We start from the raw sequence: 16883 nt of genomic DNA, 5'->3' as shown, positions 1-16883 counted from the left end.
ACGATTAAAAAGTCAGCTTTATTGCCATTAAAACTTGAATTGGACAATAGAATTTGACTCAAGTGTCTGAAATGAACTAAGCTACTCTGAAAGGCCAGGAAAATTCACGCCCCATGGGGCAAGATCTAGGAAATAGAGCAGGTATGACCCAGAAGAAGGTGGAGAGAGACGGAGTTAAGGAGCAGAAAAGAGAGAGGGAAGGGAGGGAGACAGGCCCACTCCTTAACCCTCTAGTGAGAGAAGATTTACATCCTGGTGAGAAGTGAAGAGAAAGGAATGGAGAGGATGACCCTTCTTATTTTAAAGGCCAAGGAAGGATCATGCAGAGGAAGAAAAGATTCTCCTGCACCTTCCAGAAATAGGGGCAAGACAAGGAAACTTGCAGATGTGTGGAGCTGCTAAGGAGGTGGTGGGATCCCTGATGCAGAGATGGGGAGAGGACATAGGTCCCTTAGGATTTTCATTTATTTTTTTTAAATTTTATTTTAAATTGTGGCAAAGTATACATAGCCTGCAATTGACCATGCTAACCATTTTTTCAAGTGTACTGTTCACTGGTAGCTTCCTATTGTTAAGCAGCCAATGTCCAGGAGTTGATCATTTTGTAAAACTAAAATTCTAAAACCACCAATTCCCCATTGCCCCCTTTCCCCAGCGCCTGATAAGCACAACTCTATCCTCGGTCTCTATGAATTTGACTACTCTAGGGACTTCATGTAAGTGGAATCATACAAGTTTTTTTTGTTTTTGTTTTTGTTTTTGTGACTAGCTTATTTAACTTAGCATAATGTCCTCGAATTGTATCCATGTGGTAGCCTGTTTCAGAATTCTCTTGTTTTTGAAGGTTGAATAATATTTTATTTGAATGCCACATTGGTTTATTCATCCATCCTTAGGCGTTCACACGTGTTACTTTCACTTTTTTATTGTTGTGAATAACGCTGCTATGAACATAGGTGTACAACTCACTCTTTGAGACCTTGCTTTCAGTTCTTTCGGATATACACCCAGAAGTGGAAATGCTGGCGCAGGGTCTCTCAGTTTTGACAAAGGAAAGCAAAGTGCTGTGAAGAAGACTAAACAGAAGTTGGAGGCCAGAAATCTACAGGCGTGCGGAGGAAGGACATCTTCTGGGTCTTGAAGGATTGAAGAGCCGCCTTCCCAGGGAGTGAAAGTGCTAAGTTTTTAAGGGCCACAATGTAGAGTTACAGGGGAGGCAGCATGGTTCTTGCTCTCCAATAGCCTCTAGAGGCCACGGAAAGAGCCTGGGGCTTTGGGCGAGCATGGAAGTGGGAGGGAGGATTCCTGTCTGTCCTCAGACGGAAAGGGACACGAATGTGAGGAGGAATCAGTCGGTAGCCAGGAGTGTTTTGCTCTTAATTCTTTTTCTAAATGGAGTATACGTTTGCTTATTAGTGAGAGGTAAGGATAAAGACTTACAACATCTTCTGTTTAACACAACGAGAGGAGGGGCCAAGTCATATATCGTTCATTCGGCAAACCAGAGTTTATCACACACGTATCAGAAGTAAGGAATTCCTGGCCTAAACCCCGCCTGTCACAGGGTGAAAGTGACCTAAAGAGAAGTTGTGGACAGGGCTGGTCACGCACTCCTATTCTAATTCTATGCTGTAAAAAGGCTAATAACAGTGCCCACCGTTGGTTGAGCTCAGTACTTCTCAACCGGGGTCATTTTTGGTTGTCACAACTGGGAGGAGAGCGATGACTGGCCTCTAGTGTGTAGAGACTGGGCGTGCTGTTAATGCACGGGTCAGCCCCCCAACGAAGAAGTTTCCAGCCCCAAATGCCAATAGTGCTGAAATGGCATTTGTTGTATTTCCTCACAAATACATGCGGAGACACCCAGTCTTGGCTTAGTTGATTGATTAGAATGTGAGATGAGGCCAGTCTGGATAGCTTAACCGACTGCCCTGAGAGCTCACTCCAAGATCATGTGTCCTGACTCCTAGGACCATTTCCCTTTCTTCATACCATGAAGGGTCAGATAAGAAGCAGTCACTGAGGGTTGCAGGCGCCCATACCCCTGAGGAAGCTGAAAGAAGGAATAAGCGTTTGTCCAGTGCCGGCTGTGCCCGGCGAGCTCGGGGCTGGCTGGGGAGCTGCATTTGTAACCCTTGTCCGTTACCAGCCCTGTACTGCGGCTTGGGGCGTCACACTTCAGAAAATTAAACAGCTTCTACAAGGTCACATTCCCACCTAGGTCTGTGCTAAATCTGGCTCTTGCCTCTAAAACTCACTGCTTGTTCATTAGCATACGTGGGATTACAAAATAATTAGTTCAAAAGCTTCAATAATAGGCAGTAATATCTAGACACTCCAGATTCTGTTCATCCACTCAGAAGAATTTTTTGACAGGCTAGTAGGTTCTGTAGCACTAGGGCTGGAGAGTTGCCGGCTCTCTGACATACTGTCAGGTTTCTTAGCGGAGCAGCGTGTCTCTGCGTGCTCGAATGCTGTTGCCTGCGCTCCAGATATCCCGTTGACATGTCTGCGTGCGTGTGCAAGCTTGCGTGTGTGTGTGTGCGAATGTGAAAACATCCCTCACGTTTTGAGGACTGCGTGCCATTTGTTTCATTTGGTTATGTATCTGCAACCTCTTTATCCCAGGCATTTTGACCTGAGTCCCTGTCCAAGGGACACGTCCAAGTCGCATGCCTTATAAGATGGCAGAGGCTCGCTAGACAAAGCCTGTGCGCCAGCATCTGTTCTCAGAGGCTGAGTGCTTTCCTTTGGGGGGACAAGGATTCCTCATGGGGGTTCGGCAGTCAGATATGCCTGGGCTTAAATCCCTCTTTTATCATGGAGCACTACATCAAAAACTAATGATGTACTGTATAAATAAATAAATAAATTAATTAATTTTAAAAATCCCCCTTTTACCCCTTCCTACCCATATGGATCTGAACAATTGACTTAACGTCTCTGTGTCTTGGCTTCCTCACCTCTAACACAAAGACGCTCAGAGTGGGACCTTAGCAGAGAGCAGCTGGGGGACCTAAATGAAGTACTGTCAGGAGGATCAGAGTTCTCTCCACTCCAGGGTAAGGTGCCTTGACCCCGCGGGACCTGAGATGGGCATGGAGGGAAAGTTTCGACAGTGCCAGAGCCAATAGGGGTTGTAGGGCCCCCCCAGGAGCCACTGCATGTTCCAGGCCAGCAGGGGAAGGGGCTGATGGAGCCAGCTTGTAGGTGTGAGAGGCAAGAATAAATTGCGCACGGAAGCCTCAAGGACAGCAGGGCTGTTGCCTTGGGAGACACGTAGACACCCTCCTGGGACTGCCAGGAGAGCAGGGGAGACGCTTTTAGTTAAGTCTTGGCTTTCAACATGTGAGTAAGCCAGAAAAGCAGTGGTGTCTGTCCTGACCTCAGGGAGGCAAAACTACAGGACACAAACCTAAGTCATGGCTGAGTAAAAACTAACCATTGCAATTTAGGACAGACTCAGTGTCGTAAATTGACCCGAGACAATGTCAGAAGCCCTGCAATGACAGCGGTAGGAAATGTGCCCAAAGACGGATGGGCAACAGCTTCAAATCTCAGCTTCGTCACTTACAGGTGGCATCTTTGGAGAGTCACATGATTTCTCTGAGCCTCAGTTTCTCCACTGGTAAGTTAGGGAAAATGCTATTTCACGTGGTGGCGGTGGGTCTTACATAAATCAAGTCTACAGAGGCACTTTGCAAGCTGTCAGGCTCTGCACAGGTTTGAAAGGCTGTTATATTATCTCCAACTAGTTGGTGCTGCTGTGGATTTTAGTTGGTGAGAAGAAATTCTTCAAGCTCATGTTCTATGTGGTAGCGTCTTTGAACCTCATGTTCTCACTCATCAAACACCTTAAAATATGGAGGCACCCGGAGTGGCAGAAACAGAAAAATCTATCATGTAATTCAAAGCATCCTCCTTTCATTGGAAAGGGGGTGGAGAATATTTCTTTTGTCGAGCTTGCTTAATTCAAGAGGGAGAAAGAGAGTTGCAAATGAGAAATGTAAATCTAAGAAGATATCCAGCAACGTGCTTGGCTTTAATAACTGCTCAAATAAGAAAATCTCCCCTCCCCTCCACACATTCACACACACAATATTATTAAGATCCAGCTTTCAGTTAAATGTCACTGTGTTAAAGATCCATCTCAAACCTATTCTATCCTATTCTATGCTAGCCTATTTTACCGTACCCTACCCTACCTTACCCTACGGTATCCTATCCTATCCTACCCTACCCTATCCTATCCTACCCTACCCTATGCTATCCTATCTTACCCTACCCTACCCTACTTAATCCCATTTATTCTACCCTACCTTATTCTATTTTATCCTATCTTACCCCACCCTACCTTACCCCACCCTATCCTATCCTGTTCTATCCCATTCTATTTTACCCTATCCTATCCTGCCCTATCCCACCCTATCTTATCCTACCTCACCTACCCTACCCCACCTTATCCAACCCTATCCTATCCTACCTTATCTTACCCTACCCTACCCTATGCTACCCTATCCTACACTACCCTACTGTATCCTACCCTATCCTACTGTATCCTACCCTATTCTATCCTATGCATCTCTTTGTTTTATTTCCTTCATCACTTTCATCACTGAAATGATTTTATTGTTTGATTTATGGTTGATTGATTAATATGGTCTTTTCTCAGGGGATAGTCTCCATAAGGGAAAGTTTTATCCCCCCACCCCCGTATCTCCAATACCTAGCTCAGTCGCTCATAATGGGAACTCAATAAATATTTCTTGAATGAGAGAATGAATTCCCCAATTTCAGAAGTGTTGGTGGTCAGAGGCGATGGTAATAGGGCCACCGATGCACAAAGTGGCACCTGGGTAGAGATGGAGCAGCAGCAGGAAGTGGCAGAGCCGCTAGCATGGGAGGGGTGGGCATTCTGGTTTGCTGGGACCAGGAGTTTGTAGTAGTGGTGTGTGTGTGGGGGGGGGGGCTTGGCAGCAGGCCCCTGCATGGCGGGCATTAGACACTCCTGCCCGGGACCCCCAGTGGTACCACCGTGGGCCTCAGAGGCAGTATACATAGAGGCCAAGAGCACTGAGAACTCTAGCAAGGAGAACAAGCATTGATGCCTGAGGGGGGTGGAGGTTGCAGAGAGAGGGGAAAGGGAGGGAGGGAGGCCGGAGGCTGATCAAAGACCAATCTAGGAGGAAATGACAAATGACCCTTTCAGTGGACTGGTGGCCTGGAAAACAACTCTCATTCAAAGGATAGAAAAAAACTTAAAACACAAATGAAAACCTTGCCCCCAAATCCCTTAAGACACCTAACATTTTAAGTGTATTTATGTGCTTATGAATTAGGCGCTGGGCTAACCACATTATCTGACCCACATTATCTTGGTTAATGCTCCCAACAGCTGCTCCCTCTCATGTTCCCATTTGACAAATGGCAAAACTGAGGTTCAGAGAGCTGACCTGACTTGTCCAGCCTAAGGAGTGGTGGAGCTGGCATTGGAGACCAGTCAGTCTGACTCTGAATTTGATGCTTTTAAACCTATCTTTGATAATTGTCTATAAATTGTCTAGCTTTGATGGATGACAACTTTTTAGAACCACATAAAAATATTGGACCTCTTCATGGTTCTGTCTTGAACCCATTTTTATTATTCTCACTCGACACAGCTGCCAGGGGATGACCTCAGTCATTCCCTCGGAATCAATCCTGCACGTGTGATTCTGAGCTTCAGACCCCTGTGTTCAGCCATGTGCTGCCATTTCACCTGACTGTCCTTCGGAAGCTGTCACTCAGCCTGTCCATAACCGCATTCATCATTGCCTCCTCAAGCCTTCTTTCTCACATGTATTTCCTGTCCTAGTTAAATGACATGCTCATCCAGCCAGCTGCCCAGTGAGGAATCCAAAAATTAATTTCTAACATCTTCCTTCCTCCCCACATCTTGAAATGTCTTCCTCCTTAGACTCCTCTCATATATTGAGTCCATTCCAATTGATGTTGTGTTAGTTTATTATTAATTATTACAGCTGTTTTTCAGCTGCTCTTTCTATCTCTGATGTTGCCCCTCACAGATCACCTTATTTAAACTTACTAGAGTATTTTTACATTAATGCTAAAATGCACACCAGCTCCTAATATGCTTCTGTCGTCAAGTCCTACTCAGAATTCCCAGAGCCTATCGGCCCTTGGCAGGTATTTTTCTATCTCGTAGTTTGGAAAAATCTACCTCTGCATCTTGTCTCTTCCCTCCTCCCCATCTTTCCTTATTCCTTCCATGAATTTTCTTTAGCCTTTCCTTTATGCCAGGCTCTGAAACTAACATTATGAGAAAGTTTACAATCTAAATAATATTTTCATGTACATAATCTCATTTATTTCTCACAGCACTGTTGACCAGCAGGCAGACTTATCTCCAGTCTACAAATAAGGATACGGTCTCCGTCAAGCGCACTGCCCAAACTCACAGGACCAGGGAGTACCCTGACTCCTATGGGGTCCTTGGCTTTTAAGTCCTGTCATTGGCCTGCTCTGCGGCCCTGCTCTTTGAAGCCCGATGCCTCTGCTACTTGGCACTCATTGTACCGTTCCAAGTCCTCATATTACATTGTCAATGCATCGAAATGTTTGATTCGATGAAATCAGGACAGCGGTGCTCCATCAAAAGCTGGTGAGGGCAGAAGCACACAGTGTATGAAGAGGAGTCTACTAGTTGCAGACACTCAGTGTGTTCTGGGAATAAGTCAGTCTATGTGTCCCAATGAGCGAAGGGCTTCCCTTGTCCTGGCTGCTTGGCTAAGTGGAAGACAGTGACCAGAGCTTCCCCTGTGGCTGTTGGTGACTGTGAACACCACGAAAACAAACACTGCTCCTCATTTGTCTTTGTGTCTCCACTACCCAGCACAGTCACGGTCGCTCAATAAATAGTTACTATTATACGGATCAAGGCTTAGGACTTTAGAGATGCAAGGGAACTGAGTGAGCATCTTTCCAGACTAAGGTCAATGCCAGCCACCCGTGCAGTAGACACACACAATAGATCTAAGGAACAAGTTGCCCATGTTTTGTGACATTTGAAGCTTGCCTGTGTTCTCATTTATCATTCATTGACTCTTTACGATTCATTTACTGTTATTACCATCCCTGATTTTACAGGTAAAGAAATTGAAACTTAATGTGATCAGCATATGTGCCTCGGCTTAGGAATTAGCGTGAGAGCTGAACTTGGACGCAAACGCTCCGATCCCAGGTTCCCTGGGTGTGAGGTCAGCCCTTCTTGCCTCCATATCCAAGGCTTTTTCTGCTTCTGGAGCCGAAGAGCCAAGCTGTAAGGAGACTGCGGATGAGGAGGTAACCGGGTGCCTGCAGCCAGTCGTGAGGTGAATGCAAGAAGCCTGGTGGGGAAAACTCCAGCAGAGCTGCCGGCAGAGAAGGAGGGAGAGAAGGAAAGGGAAAATTAGAAGAACCTCCTGGGAGCTGAGCTGGGGAGGATGGCCGTGCCCAGGACAGGAGGAGAAGCTGGACCAATTTTTCTCTGAACTGAGCTGAGAACGCTCACCATACATTTCAAGTTTACATTTTGGAAGGAAAAGACAGAATGCCCTCTTAAAACTGTTCTCTCTTCCTTTCAAAAACGAAGGTCAGCGGGGGAGAGAAGTAGCATCTGAGATGCTGATGAAAGAAAACCCAGATGACTGCAGAAGCAATTTAAAGATTTGCCCGGATTTGTTTCGGCCCCCATGGCTGTGCCTTCTACTTGCAATTCTTCCTCAGTGGTCTGGATGGGGAGATAAATACATTTTTTAAAAGTCCAACATTCAGGCACTTTCAAAACTAGGGAAAGAGGAACTTGGGAGGCTTAAAATATTAATCACGTATCCAGGCTTGCCAGAGAAAAGAGGATGGCGTTCTGCAGGTGTAATGCAGAGAGAAAATCCCCTCCAGGAACGAGGGGTATGGAGGTGGATTTCACCCATGTGTGCACCAGACACAGATGGAAAGTTGATTTATACTTAATGCAGACCAGAATTCAAAGGCCCCTCCTTAAAGGGAAAGCAGTAGGCCAGAGGTGTCCCTTTAGGGCACTCTGAGACCTCATTAGACTGTCATTAAACAGCCAACGAGGCTGTGCTCCGGCAATAGGCTGAGTCCAGAGACACAGATGAAAGGCTTTAGGAATGTTGGATTAGAAACCAAAGCATGAGCATCCAGAGGCAGGAGTTCAATGGCAGGATTCCCGAGACCCTGCCCAGAGCCCAAGAGAGAACATCATCAGAGCACATGGGTTGGGACTTCACTCGTATCTCTTCCGAGCTCTGTAGCGGCCCAGGGAGGGGGACTTGCTAGGGGTTCTCTGTCTTATCCAGGAGCCCCCGGGCTTATCCGCTGTTCATCCCCAGGGCTCCCTCTCAAACCCGATGTACTTCCTGTGCTTATCTTGGTTTTCTTATTACAGGCCCTGCAGACTCAGTTTCTTTCTGATCTTCAAAACGGTCATCACTGTGCACCAGTTTGCTTTCTGAATCAGCCAAATTGGATCCCTGTTTTTGTGCTGCCAAGGATGAGAGTCCACAGGATCTTTTTTGAATTAAAGATTTGAATGTCACTTCCTACAAGGAAAGTGATAGGCATAATGAGCCTCCCAACAGTAGGAAAGTCACTAAAGTTTTAGAATTTTAGACTTCTGAAGAGTTCAGTTTTTGATCTCTAGACCCTGGCTTCATTCTGGGACGGTCCCGGCAGTCCCAAGGACTTGACACTGTTTATTCCCCAGTTGTACATAATCTTCTCCTACCTCTTCACTCCAGAAAATTGCCCCATATTCTTTAAGCAAAATAAGCAGCTTGCTGTTCCCTGACCTTGCCCATAGCCTGTTTCAAACCTCTATGCCTGTATTTGCTTTAAATGTCTTTGTTTGAAACCCAGCTTCTTTTTTTGGAAGCAGCTTCCCATTCTTTCCTCCCATTTTCCCATCCCCATGGAAGAATCCATAAGCACCTGTCATGAGTAAGCCTAAGGCACGTGCTTACCTCCACCTGAGGACAATTACATTACTCAGAACTGGGACTTTAATTAACAGGACCTAATGTGATGTCTGGTACACAGTAAGTGCCTACTTTTTTATTATTATTATTATGCTATGTTAGTCACCATACAGTACATCCTTAATTTTTGATGTAATGTTCCATGATTCATTGTTTGCGTATAACACCCAGTGCTCCGTGCAATATGTGCCTACTTTTAAAGAGTAAATGGATCGTGTCTTTGTGTAACTTTCAAGTTTTCTTATGACTGCAAAACGACTTAGTTTTATCAGAACAGCACTGGACTTGGGCACTCAGGGTTGAGTGCCAGATCTGTCATCTACTGGCTGAGTGGCTGTGATGATTTTCTTAAATTTTCTGAGCCTTTAGTATGCTCACTTGTGATATGGAGAACATAACATAACATAATCATAATTTATTATTTATTTATTTATTTTTATGGTGGAAAGTCCTTTTCCCCAATAAAAGCATATCCAGAGCAAATAGGGAGCAAATTTGAGAAGTCACTCCTAGAAATGTTATCTATTTGTATAATTTCTAAGACCAGCCCCCACCTGCAGTTGAAATTTCAGAGAAGAAACCACAGAGTGGTACGTGTTATTCCCAGAGCATGGACAGCACTTGGTAAAACAACCTCCCAGCTTGGTGTTCATCACCGTAATGCTGGATGCGCACTGTGCAAAATCAGAATCCGGATTTGTCTGTGTGTCAAGTGAGGGCAGAGAAAGGTACATGAGATGCCATTTCATCTGTAATGGGAGGAAAGGTCTTTAGATTCACAGGACGCTTGCATCACCATCCATTTTTGATCTTCAAATTATTTGAGTTGATTCAAGCTTTACCCACTGGATTGTTGCACTTGCCTGGTTCCTTGTTCAGATTCTCAGGGTCCTGTAGAAGAGAATGGCTGTGTTCCCTATGCAACATGCTTGACCACACATGTCCTGGGCTTTGGGTCACAAGACTGGTTGTCCAGGCCGTCCTTCTCCAAACCCCACTTCCTCATGGGAAGGGATGTATAAAGGGATCCACCAGATTTCCAATTACACTTTCCTCCCACCTGTGGCTCCCTGCAACATTCTGAAAGAGTTACACACACACTCACACACTCACACACACACCTCACACACATTCTTCATGTTTCTCCCATTGGTCCATGTAGTGTCAGGTAATAATTAGGAAGGACCCAGGAGATGGTAACCAAAAAGCCTTTATCCTCTCCTTCCATTCTTCTCTGATACAAACACCTGCAGACCCGTCCCTCCCACCTTTACCAGAATGCTCAAGTAGGAATCTTACCACAGTACAAAAGACACGAATGGCAAATACAAAAGCACAAGTTAAGTACTCCGGAGGCAATTTGTGCTCTATGTTGATTAACAGTGAGAAATACAATTGACATAGGAAGACAGAAAGTTCGGGTCCACATTTCTAGTTCTTTCTTTCCCAAGCAGACCTACATGAAAAGACAAGTCATAATCAGAACCCTGCTTAATGTGAATGCAATCAGAGCAAAAGGCATGGATTGGATTTGAGAGTGTAGTGATATCTTAAGATAGTCTGACATCTCCATCTTCCATTTGGAATTCTTTTGCCAAATTTGAATGAAAAAAATTTCTCATTTTCCCTTTCTTAAAGATCCATGATTTCATAAACCTCATTGGGTAAGATCAAGGTCTTAGGAAGGGAGGCTTTGGGGAAAACAATTTAAAAATTTCACTGCATACATTTAAATGACAGAGTGAATAAGTATTCTAGAAGATTCTCACTTGCTTTAGCAAGCCAGATTCATGACGATGAAACCTTGCTCCAATAAATACCTTCTTCTGGAGGACTCTCCTCCTTGTTCAGAAAATACTGCTGCAACACTGCAATGCACAAGGCCAAGTATTTCACCAGCTTTCTGTTTTGCAGAGTATACCTCTCTCAACTTTTTAAATCAGCTTCTTCTGCCATGATACTTATTGGCTTTTGCACTTGAATTGTGTTTCCGCATGCATTGTTTTCATAAGGTTCGGGATGGTGTCTGGTCATGTCACAAGTTGCAAACGTGTCGTGGGACCCTGGCTCTCTGTTGAATGAGTTTTAGACAAGGTAGTCTGGAGAGACTTCCCTGTGGAGTACAGCTTGAGCCGTGAAACAAGGGAGAGCGCCTTGTAAAATTAGGGGGAAAGGAAATCCAGGCTGAGAGGACAGACATTGTTTAAGCAGCAAGAAGGCCAAGGGGGAGGGGACTGAATGAGGGAGAGAGGTGTGGGGGCTAAATCATGAAGAGTCTCAGCAGCCATGTGAGGGATTTGGCAGGTTTGTCCTCTACTCGACTGGCATCCGTGACAGATTCCAGTGCACTGGATAAGTGGCATGACCTTGAACAGGGCTTGGTTCTCTTTTTCTATGTTTCCACATTGATCGTTTCGAATTTCCAAAAACGTTTTTCCGTAGATACCTTAATGTCTTCATTGAGGCTAGCCCCAGTCCTGCTGGCCTGGGGTCATGGTCTTCGGGAGGTGACTTTGCGTATCTTGTTTTAACTGGATTAACTTCCCTGTTTAACTCTTGGGAGGACGCGCTTTCTGCCTCATTTCCTAGTTCTTGGGGAGCATATCATTATTACCTTCCTACCCATGTACCAAGCACATAATCATGCACACAGGTGCTTTAGGGATCCAGGCCAACGACAACAGCAACAATAGCAACAGAAGATTTAAAAAGAATGCTGTTCGGAGTCCAGGTGTGTTGGGAGTGCTAAAAGCAGAAGTCAGACTGAAAACACTCAGCATTCTCAGAGAGGGAGAGTTGGAAATAAACACTTACGTCATCCCTCCCTCCCCTGCATTGATGCGGTCCAGACGGATGATGGCCCAGCATTTTGGATTTGTCTGGTTTCCTCATTAATTCTTCTCTCATTTCTGCTTTTATTATCTACAATGACAACTGCACACTATCCCTAGGCGGCCTCTAAAGCCATCTAACTGTCATTAGAGCAATAAAAACTCTCATCTTTCTGCACAGTAAACAAATTAAACTGCTCCTTGGTGTCTAAACCTCTTGATTAAAGCATCATTGTCTTATGATTACTACTGTCTCTTGAAAACCTACTGTGTGCTAAGGATAGGTTACTTGCTTTACGTACTATTTCACTTAATCTTTGCAATGACCCTTTCAAGCTAAGAATCACTGGTTCTTTATACAGAACTGAAGACACACAGAGTCTTGCCCCTAATCAAAGTCAAAGTCAGTGGGTAGCCAACCCACAGACCAGTGAACTTCTATGCCAGATCTTCATACCCACACACCCGATGCTCCCTCCGTTTTCCTGCTTCTCTGCTACTTTAGACTGTTCTTGGCATTTTCCCTCTCAATGGTTTTCCCTCCTCACTGATGTGTATACACACTCACATTTGCTTTCTCTCCTCAGAGCTTGTCTTCAAATTCTTGACAGGATCCAACATCTCCCTCCTTTTTCTCACTCTGATCTTTAGAGTCATAGACTTCCATTGCTGGTGGGGATCTTGGAGATTATTTTCTCTGCAGGTTTCCAATCTTGAGTCCCCAGGTGGCAGATTTCAAGTGAGTTACAATATTCAAAAAGCTCTGCTTAAATCACAGTACTGTTGTTTGGTTTGTACTGCTGAAATACAAAGTTGGACAACTATTATTTGATAAATACAATTTGTCTAATAAAAAGCTTCACAAGATTGGGTTCATATTAGGGTAAGTGGGGAAGAAAGAATTCATTAAAAAAAGATTATTGGTAAAAAAAAAAATAATCTCAGAAATATCACCAATTTGTTGTCATGTTCTCTTTTATAGATGACTCAACAGATGTCCTTTGGAGGAAATGTGGATACCAGCTAAGCTTCACTGGTTTGGAAGAGATTTTAAAGCTTATGTTGCCCAACTACGGTACATTTTTAGCAAGTGGTAGGCCGACCATTGATGGGGTATTGTTGCTACTCCAAGCAACCTCTTCCAATTTAATAGCACTGACTGCTAAAAGTTTGTGATTTGCTGTAGTTTTTGCCCTTCAGTTTAAGTTCTCTGGAGCGTCACACAATGGTCTCATCACTCTTCTAAGTGATGTCCTTCATGCATGGAGAGATAACAGTTGTAGACTCAGTGCCGCATATGCTAGTGCCAGCAAAGTGATTATGGACCCTTCCAGCTCCCCATTCAGACCATGAGCGCTAAGTCAATTGTTTCCCTCAACAACACCCATAAGGCCTTGACTCTTTGTTTTCTGCTTCAACCTCATGCCCTAAAATTATAGATATACATAACTATCTGAACTTTTGCTTATTGCTCAGTACCCTTTCCTTCTAGAGTATTCTTTTTCTTAATTTTCCCCCCAGATTTGCCTTTTTTGGAAATCTTTCCATCCCCTCCACCAAAGAAAAACTAGATAAGGCCCTCTAATACCTGCTTGGGTTCATTCTTGAATGTTTCCTTGTCTGTAACATTCAGTTGTAATTAACCATTTATTTTTCTCTCTCCTCACCAAGATTTTGGGATCCAAGGATGATACCCTAGTCTCTTAGCCTTAAAGCCTAGCACTTGACTGAAACTTAGAATACATGTTCTGTGAAATGAGTGAATGAATGAATGAATGAATGAATGAATCCATGGTATGGCCCCTTCCTGTGTCTTGTCCAAGTGCATTCACCAACCCCTCAGCTTACATTGTTACATTGTCTCTTCATCGTGGCAATAAGTAGGTGGGGGATTGAGAAAGAAAGTAGATGGGGTGAGGGGGGAAGTAAGAGGGACGAGTAACCAGGAAAGAGATAAATACATGAAAATCAAAACTATTTTATAGATGAGAAACTGAGGCTCAGAGTACCTAACTCACACAGTGGAGACTGGAATCTCCCTTCATGGCTTCTGGCTCTGCGCTTTTCCTTTATATTGTGAATACTGCAGCAAGTATATTTTTAACACACAGAGGAAAACACACTGGCTCATTTCCAAAGACAATAGCCTCGTTGCCAGGGTCAAGGGGTCATTGCTTGAAATTTTAAAAATCAGTTCTGATTTAAACCCAGCCTCTCACTTGGAGCGATGACTCAGGCTAATTTTGTGGGCGGCATGTTTTCCTTTGAGATTTCTCATCCGATCTGTTCCCTGTTCTCCTAGATTACATAAGGGTGAGATGAATTCCGTGACTGGATCCCAACTCCCTGGGGACCAAAATAATCACTGTTCTGTTTTCCATGGGAGATGAAGATATATATTAGGATTTTAACATTTTTTGAACACCTACTTTAAAAACAGGAGACATCCGCAGCAGGTGGGGCTTGCAAATGATATTTCTAATCAGATATTCATCCAAAAAGTAATTAACTTTAGGAAAGTGTCTTCCCTGTAAGGCCCCGGAGACTTGTAAAAAGACTTCCTCACTCTCGGATCTCTCTGAATACACTTTGTTTTTGCCTCCGCCTGTGTTCCAGAGTCCAAAGGGAAGATGAGAGGCAAGTCCTGCTTATAAGAACGTCATCACATTATGGTGTCTCAGGGCTGTGGGGCAAGAAGTCTCCCTTCCACTTGTCCCTCTCCACCTCAGTCCCAGCTCCCTCAAGATGGTGCTTTCTCATGTTTTGTAAATTGCTGAGGGTTCTGCCAGTTTCTTGGGTTTCATCTGGCTCACTGCCTTGGCTTCTCTGTCACTCCTTTTAGGAAATTCAAGGGAGGAAAAGCTAAGCATCTCTGTTTTGAATTCAGAGAGACATGAGTTCAAGCCCTGGATCTGCCACTTCGGAGCTGTGTCCTCGTGGCTGAGCCGTGACCTCTTTCTGAGTCTCAGGTTCTCACCTCTGCCTGGACTGTCATAGGACTATTGAGATGACTCACTGAAAAAGTCCCAAGAAAACACTCAGCTTGGTGCCTGCTTCCTAGAAGTTTTGTAACAGAGCGTTTACATTCTGCCCTATCTGCATTCTATCTCTTTTTGGTAAAAGAAAGTTTGGATAGAGTTTGGCTAGTGTGTGAGCTTCCTGGGGCTGTTGTACGTAGGTACCACAAAACGGGTGTCCTAAAACAATAGAAATTGATTGTTTCACAGTTCTAGAGGCCAGAAGTCTTAAATCAAGGTGTCAGCAGGGCTGTGCTCCCTTTGGAACGTGTAAAGGACTCTTTCCTTGCCTTTTCCTAGCTTCGGGTGGTTTGCCAGCAATCACTGGCATTCCTCGGCTTACAGCTGCATCAGCTAAAGTGCCTGCTTCGGGTGTCACGTGACGCTCTCCCTGGGCTCTCTGTCCACACGTGCTGGTCTTCCTACAAGGGCCCTCACTGTATTGGAGTGGGGGTTCACCCTCCACCTATACAACCTCATCTAAACTAAATTACATCTGCAAAGACCCTGTTTCCAGATAAGGTCACATTCCAAAGTACTAAGAGGTTAGGGCTTCAACATATATTTTTTTGGAGAGGGAGTGGGGGATGTGGACAACACAATTCAACCCATAATAAGTAAGTACTAAATTTTATGCTAATATACTCTAGTCTATTTAGTCGATATATCATATAGACTTCTGTTTAGCTTAGATTGGATTTTGCTGCCTGAGAAGTCCAATCCTGGAATAGCAGCCTTAGAGCAAAAGGAAAGATGCTGTTTATTTCACTTCTTCCCTATTTATGCCCCCTTTCCCACATCTTTCCCTTTATTCTAAGTCTCCCAACCACCATGCTCACCATCTTTAATCCATTATCCACCCAGCAGCCAGGCTTCTCTCTGTCTCCTCCTCCTCTTTCTAGAACAGTCATGTGTCTCCGTCATCTTGTTCTTTATAAGACAAAGGTCAAACTCCTCACCGTGGCATAAACTGTCCTTCAGTACCTGATCCCTACTTACTTCTGGGGTAGTTACCTGTCATGGTTTGTTCCAGACAGCCCCCAGTTTTAACACTGAAATTATTGCATCCTGAGAAACCTCTCAGTCCTAGACAAACCAAGGCAGCTACTCAGTCTACTACCTCCCTATGGTTTTAGATGCTTTCTAGCTATTACAAGTTTAATTTGGGGGCGCCTGGGTGGCTCAGTCATTAAGCATCTGCCTTCAGCTCAGGTCATGATCTCAGCGTTCTGGGATTGAGCCCTGCATCGGGCTCCCTGTTCAGCAGGAAGCTTGCTTCTCCCTCTCCCCCTCCCCCTGCTTGTGTTCCCTCTCTCGCTGCCTCTCTCTCTGTCAAATAAATAAATAAAATCTTTCAAAAAAAGTTTAATTTGGTCTTGCTAATTGCATATTGTTCTGTCATTAGCTGTTTACTTATAAAGCTCCGCTGCCAAATGACGTTTCTTAAGAATTTCATTTATTTTATATTTTATTTAAATTCAATGTAATTAACATATAGTGTATTATTAGTTTCAGAGGTAGAATTTAGTGATTCATCAGTTGCATATAACACCCACTGCCCATTCCATCAGGTGCCCTCCTTAATGCCCATCGCCCAGTTACCCCAACCCTGTACCCACCTCCCCTCCAGTAACCCTCAGTTTGTTTCTGAGAATTTTAGATCCAGATAAATCTGGGTTTGAATTTCAACTCTGATGACCTTAGTATGCATATTTCATTAAGCATCAATTTCCTCAAAAGCAAAAGGGGCACAAAATGATGTATCCTTTGGTTGTCATGAGGGTAAATTAGCTATTATGAATAAACCACCTGGCAGAGTGTCTGATACATATTGGGTGTTGCATAAATGGTAGATGTTTTTCGCTGGTAGATACGTCTATATACTCCAGAGTACCTGTGTTCAGTAAATGCTTTTGAAAGAAAGCTCAAGGCTACAGAACTCAAATCTCTTGAGCCATGATCTTTCTGTCCTGCCATTTTCTCTCTCTGACTTAAAAATA

Source organism: Ursus americanus, chromosome 8 (genome assembly GCF_024610735.1).
Source record: "Ursus americanus isolate L20-20 chromosome 8, mUrsAme1.1.p, whole genome shotgun sequence".
Classification (NCBI taxonomy): Eukaryota; Metazoa; Chordata; class Mammalia; order Carnivora; family Ursidae; genus Ursus; species Ursus americanus.
Note: the sequence above shows the minus strand (reverse complement) of the source record.